This window comes from Mus musculus, chromosome 6 (assembly GCF_000001635.26).
Source record: "Mus musculus strain C57BL/6J chromosome 6, GRCm38.p6 C57BL/6J".
Classification (NCBI taxonomy): Eukaryota; Metazoa; Chordata; class Mammalia; order Rodentia; family Muridae; genus Mus; species Mus musculus.
In genome coordinates, this window is record NC_000072.6 from 117,744,327 (window position 1) to 117,752,286 (window position 7,960).

Here is a 7,960-nt window from a genome sequence, read left to right on the forward strand (position 1 = left end):
TAAAAAGCAACAATTACGTTTCCTTAATATCTCTTAATATCAATGGACTCAATTCCCCAATAAAAAGACATAGACTAACAGACTGGCTACACAAACAGAACCCAACATTCTGATGCTTACAGGAAACCCATCTCAGGGAAAAAGACAGACACTACCTCAGAGTGAAAGGCTGGAAAACAATTTTCCAAGCAAATGGTCTGAAGAAACAATCTAGAGTAGCCATTCTAATATCGAATAAAATCGACTTCCAACCCAAAGTTATCAAATAAGACAAGGAGGGACACTTCATACTCATCAAAGGTAAAATCTTCCAAGAGGAACTCTCAATTCTGAATATCTATGCTCCAAATGCAAGGGCAGCCACATTCATTAAAGAAACTTTAGTAAAGCTCAAAGCACACATTGCACCTCACACAATAATAGTGGGAGACTTCAACACATCACTTTCATAAATGGACAGATCGTGGAAACAGAAACTAAACAGGGACACAGTGAACCTAACAGAAGTTATGAAACAAATGGACTTAACAGATATCTACAGAACATTTTATCCTAAAACAAAAGGATTTACCTCCTTCTCAGCACCTCACTGGACCTTCTCCAAAATTGACCATATAATTGGTCACAAAACAGGCCTCAACAGATACAAAAATATTGAAATCGTCCCATGCATCCTATCAGATCACCATGGACTAAGGCTGATCTTCAATAACAACATAAATAATGGAAAGCCAACATTCACGTGGAAACTGAACAACACTCTTCTCAATGACACCTTGGTCAAAGAAGGAATAAAGAAAGAAATTAAAGACTTTTTAGAGTTTAATGAAAATGAAGCCACAACATACCCAAACTTATGGGACACAATGAAAGCATTTCTAAGAGGAAAACTCATAGCTCTGAGTGCCTCCAAAAAGAAACTAGAGAGAGCACACACTAGCAGCTTGACAACACACCTATAAGCTCTAGAATAAAAGGACGCAAATTCACCCAAGAGGAGTAGACAGCAGGAAATAAACTCAGGAGCAAAATCAACCAAGTAGAAACAAGAAGAACTATTCAAAGAATCAACCAAACAAAGAGCTGGTTCTTTGAGAAAATCAACAAGATAGATAAACCCTTAGACAGACTCACTAGAGGGCACAGGGACAGCATCCTAATTAACAAAATCAGAAATGAAAAGGGAGACATAACAACAGATCCTGAAGAAATCCAAAACACCACCAGATCCTTCTACAAAAGGCTATACACAACAAAACTGGAAAACCTGGATGAAATGGACAGATTTCTAGACAGATACCAGGTACCAAAGTTAAATCAGGATAAGGTTAATGATCTAAACAGTCCTATATCCCCTAAAGAAATAGAAGCAGTCATTAATAGTCTCCCAACCAACAAAAGCCCAGGAACAGATGGGTTTAGTGCAGAGTTCTAACAGACCTTCAAAGAAGATCTAATTCCAGTTCTTCACAAACTATTCCACAAAATAGAGGCAGAAGGTACTCTACCCAATTCATTCTATAAAGCCACAACTACTCTGATACCTAAACCACAGAAAGACCCAACAAAGATAGAGAACTTCAGACCAATTTCCCTTATGAATATAGATACAAAAATACTCAATAAAATTCTCGCTAACCGAATCCAAGAACACATCAAAACAATCATCCATCCTGACCAAGTAGGTTTCATTCCAGGGATGCAGGGATGGTTTATTATACAGAAATCCATCAACGTAATCCACTATATAAATAAACTCAAAGAAAAAAAACCACATGATCATCTCGTTAGATGTGGAGAAAGCATTTGACAAAATCCAACACCCATTCATGATAAAAGTCTTGGAAAGATCAGGAATTCAAGGCCCATACCTAAACATGATAAAAGCAACCTACAGCAAACCAGTAGCCAATATCAAAGTAAATGGTGAGAAGCGGGAAGCAATCCCTAAAATCAGGGACTAGACAAGGCTGCCCACTTTCTCCATACCTATTCAACATAGTACTTAAAGTCCTAGCCACAGCAATTCGACAACAAAAGGAGATCAAGGGGATACAAATTGGAAAGGAAGAAGTCAAAATACCACTTTTTGCAGATGATATGATAGTATATATAAGTGACCCTAAAAATTCCACCAGAGAACTCCTAAACCTGATAAACAGCTTCAGTGAAGTAGCTGGATATAAAATTAACTCAAACAAGTCAATGGCCTTTCTGTACACAAAGGATAAACAGGCTGAGAAAGAAATTAGGGAAACAACACCCTTCACAATAGTCACAAATAATATAAAATACCTTGGCGTGATTCTAACTAAGGAAGTGAAAGATCTGTATAATAAGAATTTCAAGTCTCTGAAGAAGGAAATTAAAGAAGAACTCAGAAGATGGAAAGATCTCCCATGCTCATGGATTGGCAGGATCAATATAGTAAAAATGGCTATCTTGCCAAAAGCAATCTACATATTCAATGCAATCCCCATCAAAATTCCAACTCAATTCTTCAACGAATTAGAAAGGGCAATCTGCAAATTCATCTGGAATAACAAAAAACCTAGGATAGCAAAAACTCTTCTCAAGGATAAAAGAACCTCTGGGGGAATCACCATGCCCGACCTAAAGCTGTACTACAGAGCAATTGTGATAAAAACTGCATGATACTGGTATAGCGACAAACAAGTAGACCAATGGAATAGAATTGAAGACCCAGAAATGAACCCACACACCTATGGTCACTTGATCTTTGACAAAGTAGCTAAAACCATCCAGTGGAAAAAAGACAGCATTTTCAACAAATAGTGCTGGCACAACTGGCAGTTAACATGTAGAAGAATGTGAATTGATCCATTCCTATCTCCTTGTACTAAGGTCAAATCTAAGTGGATCAAGGAGCTCCGCATAAAACCAGAGACACTAAAACTTATAGAGGAGAAAACTGGGGAAAAGCCTCGAAGATATGAGTAAAGGGGAAAAATTCCTGAATAAAACAGCAATGGCTTGTGCTATAAGATTGAGAATCGACAAATGGGACCTCATAAAATTGCAAAGCTTCTGCAAGTCAAAAGACACCGTCAATAAGACAAAAAGGCCACCAACAGATTGGGAAAGGATCTTTACCTATCCTAAATCAGATAGGGGACTAATATCCAATATATATACGAAGAGCTCAAGAAGCTGGACCCCAGAAAATCAAATAACCCCATTAAAAATGGGGCTCAGAGCTAAACAAAGAATTCTCACCTGAGGAATACCGAATGACTGAGAAGCACCTGAAAAAATGTTCAGCATCCTTAATCATCAGGGAAATGCAAATCAAAGCAACCCTGAGATTCCACCTCACACCAGTCAGAATGGCTAAGATCAAAAACTCAGTTGACAACAGATGCTGGCGAGGATGTGGAGAAAGAGGAACACTCCTCCATTGTTGGTGGGATTGCAAGCTTGTACAACCACTCTGGAAATCAGTCTGACAGTTCCTCAGAAAATTGGACATAGTACTACCAGAGGATCCAGCAATACCTCTCCTGGGCATATATCCAGAAGATGTTCCAACTGGTAAGAAGGACACATGCACCACTATGTTCATAGCAGCCTTATAATAGCCAGAAGCTGAAAAGAACCCAGATGCCCCTCAACAGAGGAATGGATACAGAAAATGTGGTACATTTACACAATGGAATACTACTCAGCTATTAAAAAGAATGAATTTATGAAATTCCTAGGCAAATGGATGGACCTAGAGGGCATCATCCTGAGTGAGGTAACCCAATCACAAAAGAACTCACATGATATGTACTCACTGATAAGTGGATATTAGCCCAGAAACTTAGAATACCCAAGATACAAGATACAATCTGCAAAACACATGAAACTCAAGAAGAACGAATACCAAAATATGGACACTTTGCCCCTTCTTAGAATTGGGAACAAAACACCCATGGAAGAAGTTACAGAGAAAAAGTTTGGAGCTAAGATGAAAGGATGGACCATCTAGAGACTGCCATACCTGGGGATCCATCCCATAATCAGCCTCCAAATGCTGACACCATTGCTTACACTAGCAAGATTTTGCTGAAAGGACCCAGATATAGCTGTCTCTTGTGAGGGAGGCTATGCTGGGGCCTAGCAAACACAGAAGTGGATGCTCACAGTCAGCTATTGGATGGATCGCAGGGCCCCCAATGAAGGAGCTAGAGAAAGTACCCAAGGAGCTAAAGGGGTCTGCAACCCTATAGGTGGAACAACAATATGAGCAAACCAGTACCCTCCCCCCCCCAGAGCTCGTGTCTCTAGCTGCATATGTATCAGAAGATGGCCTACTCAGCCATCATTGGAAAGAGAGGCCCATCGGTCTTGCAAACTTTATATGCCTCAGTACAGGGGAACGCCGGGGGGGGAGGGTATGAGGGGACTTTTGGGATAGCATTGGAAACTTAAATGAAGAAAATACCTAATAAAAAAAGAAAAGAACAGAAAGATTTCTAGGAAGGTTCATGTTTAAAAGAAAACACAGAGAAGGTCCTGGGAAAGCACTTCCTTATGAACCTGTGTAGCATATGTTCCCTGAAATAATGGCATAGGGGGCAATGTAAGTATTTGATCACTTGTGTGAGTTTTGAGTCTTAAAAGCAGGCACTGACTTGACAGTTTCTTCCAGAGGCCTCCATTCCTGGCACGTGTATGGTGTCTTCTCCCTGAGTCTATGTATAGCATGCCATTCGGCAGGCACCCTTGTATTTACTGCTGCTCTGGCTTAACAGAACTCCTGTTGTGTTAAATAAGGAACACCTCAAGAACTTCACGGAGCCCCTGTCACTGCCATTCAGGTCCTTGCTCCTGCTCTTTCCTGCATGCCTTTATACCTTAAGGCACATGTACTCCCGTATATACACTCCCAGACCATGCACACTAACATACAATTCAAATATAATTATGTATAGTGTGCAGGGTTAGGTAGAGTGCTGGAATAATATGTCCTGTTTGTGGGACAATGGGCTATACACAGACAGTCTGGTCTCCAGTCAAGCTGAGGTCTGAACTCCGGAACCCAGTGGTGATAATTCACCTACATGGGACGGAAGGAGTTCTCTCATGTCTCCTGGAACTCTGGCTCCTGTCAAAGTTACCGCCCCTCAGCCCCCACAGGAGAAGCATGGTTAGTAGTCATATAGGCAATGCCCCAAGCTTCTGACCTTCCGGCTAGACTCCTCCCCAGTTACCTAGCAACAGTAAAGATAACAGCATACCATAAGAGGGGCTGTTTGGTCCCTCCTCACTCTCACTCTTCTTGCTCTTAATCCCCTTACTCTCCTCTCTCCTTTCCTCTTTCTTCGTCTCTCTCCCTGTTACTCTCTAGACTTTCTTCTCTATCTCCCTTTCCCCTTTGTCTCCTCTTGGCCATGGCCGGTCGGTCTCTCTCTTTTACCTTCTATCCTTTCTCCCTGCCTTTCTATAATAAAGCTCTTAAACCATAGACTGTCTCTGCTCATCAAGGCCCGCTGCAACCTCACCTGTGTGGGAGCCTCTCTCCCTCAGCCCTCACTCCCATAACCCCAGGGCTACAGGGTGTCATTCCAGGGCCCCCAGTTGGGGGCTGCCCCTTTTCCACCCCCCATTGAGTGGGGTCAGTGGCTTAGATGCCCACCCGGGGCCGAGTGGAAAGCATCTGACAGCCCTCCCATGTCTGCCTGCCCAGAGCATAGGTGGAACTCTGGCCGACATGGGCTATCCTCCCTCCCCCTTCTTCCCTAGCCTCCCTTTTAGTTCCCACACCTGTTGAGTACCTGCTTTCGGTCATGCTAGAGACAACCCCTGGACATACAAGACAAGATTATTACTGTGAAGAAGCAAAGTCCCTTCAGAAGCCCAGACAGTAGGACTCTGCACCATCTCCTACCTGCCCTGGACACAATGGGCTGCCATAGCTGATAGTTGTCCATGGCTTAGGGCACAACAGCAGAGCTTCATCCTGAACTAGTCTGGAGCCTGGAGTCTTTTCATGTTGTACAAGCTGGGTGTGACCATTCCCTATGCTTATTCTCTGGTGAGTTGTAGGTGTTGTCTCCCTGAGTACTTGTTTGGCAAGTTCTTTAGCATGTGCATGTGCATATGCACACACAAACACACACACACACACACACACACACACACACACACACACACACACCCTGCTGATACTTACTGCAACAGTTTCTACTGCTTTAGCACAGGCCCTGCTAAAGGCCACTTCAAGGACCACATTAGGCTTCATACACTTCCTCACTCCTATCTCCCAGTACAGCACAATGAGGTTTAGTCAGGACTTCATCCCAGGGATCTGTATATATTTCTCCCAACATACAGCCCAACAAACCTGCAGTTCCTTCCAGATCCCATCCCACCCCTGAGCTCCATCACACCAACACCACAGCCTTTAACCATGGCAACAGGCTATATGAGGTAACAGAGGCTGACCACACCTCTCTCCAGCTTCTTCCCATGTGCCTAGATGTAACATGAGGAACGACTGTGCTTTCTCTCTTAACATAAAGTACCCTGACTTGTGTAACTACAACTGGTGAGCTGTAGGTGTTGTCTCCTTGAGTGTTTGGCAGGTTCTTTAGCATGCACATGTGCACACACACACACACACACACACACACACACACACACACACATACACACACACACCCCTTGCTGATACTTACAGCAACTGTTTATACATATTTGTAGCAAGATATGTGGCATCATTCCATGTCCTCCTCATGCACTTTCACACATATGGATGTGGACCTGCAGACATGAGCACATACATAAGAACATATACAGCACACCTACAAAGTGAAAACATGTATTTGAGTATAGAATGAGAGGGGAAGGTGCTGTCATGGCGTTTCCTGTGATACTGGCATTGATGTTTGACTCATATTGTGGCAGCTCTTTGTGTACACATGCAAAGATTGCTACTGCCAGGGACTGAAGTCACCAGGGAAGATCAGACACCAGTGTCAGGGATGCTCTGCCTCCTTCCCTGGACAAGCTATGTGTGATGGTCAAATGTGGGCATGGCAAAAGCACTGTTCCCTCCTTCCTGGCCTAGGCTGGGGGCTCTAGTCCTGGTCCAGATATATATATGTGTGGCTTCTTTCCAAGGCCTCTCCTCATGGTGAGTGAGGGGATCTTCTTCCTATAGTCTTGAGTGGCCATTCCCACTACTGTGAGACTTCTGATCTGTTTCTAGCTCTCCTTAGCTCTCTTGAAGACAGTCTTAGAGCTGTCTTCAATCAGAAACACTTTAAGTCCCTCTCCCAATTTCCACCTCCCCTGCTTAAGACCCCAGTGAAGAAGTGCCTCGCACTGAGTGAGCTACTCACATGATGAATTTCAGGTAGTCCATCCCAGAAAACAGCCCAAGCCGAGGCAGACACACGTGCTCAGTGTGAATCCCAGCCCTCCTTGCTGGGCTCTGAGCTATCCTCAGGCTAAGCACTCTGCTATTACTAAGGCAGGGATTTACCCTGTGAAGTCACAGAGGGCTCACCTCATGGCACTCTGAGAATCATAAGGGACATCTGGTGCTCAGTCATCTCCCAGTTTGGTCCATCCTGTTCTCTACACAACTGTTTCAAGCATCTTTGGAAACACTTAGCTTTGGGAAAGTAGCTGAAAGTGTTTCTCAGACACCTCCCTGGGAATCACCTACAAGCATCTCCTGTCAGCCCTCCATCTTCCCACATTACCTGCATCCTTGAGAGGAGGAACACAGTGGATAGCACTGCTTCCTCAGCTCAAGTGTCTGTCCTCACCATCTCAGAACCTCTATTGCCATCATGGTTTATTGCTGCCCCTCACCCAGCAGGGTGCCATCATCTGCCCCTTGTTTCTGACTCCAACTGTAACCATACATACATAAATACATACATAATACATTTAATTGATTTTTCTCTTATTTTAAACTACCCAATCCATCACATTTGTTAAAGAA

General features: G+C 43.3%; 1 long non-coding RNA gene across 1 annotated transcript in view; it reads right to left on the reverse strand.

Annotated features, from left to right (window-relative positions):
- 1700030F04Rik (RIKEN cDNA 1700030F04 gene) overlaps positions 1-7,443 on the reverse strand; it is a 72,563-nt gene extending 65,120 nt beyond the window's left edge. The window contains exons 1-2 of the long non-coding RNA NR_045731.1: positions 7,350-7,443; positions 6,684-6,768 (exon numbers count right to left, since the gene is read on the reverse strand). This is a non-coding gene — a long non-coding RNA (RIKEN cDNA 1700030F04 gene). The remainder of the gene's footprint in view (positions 1-6,683; positions 6,769-7,349) is intronic.
- Between the last annotated feature and the right edge of the window lie 517 nt (positions 7,444-7,960).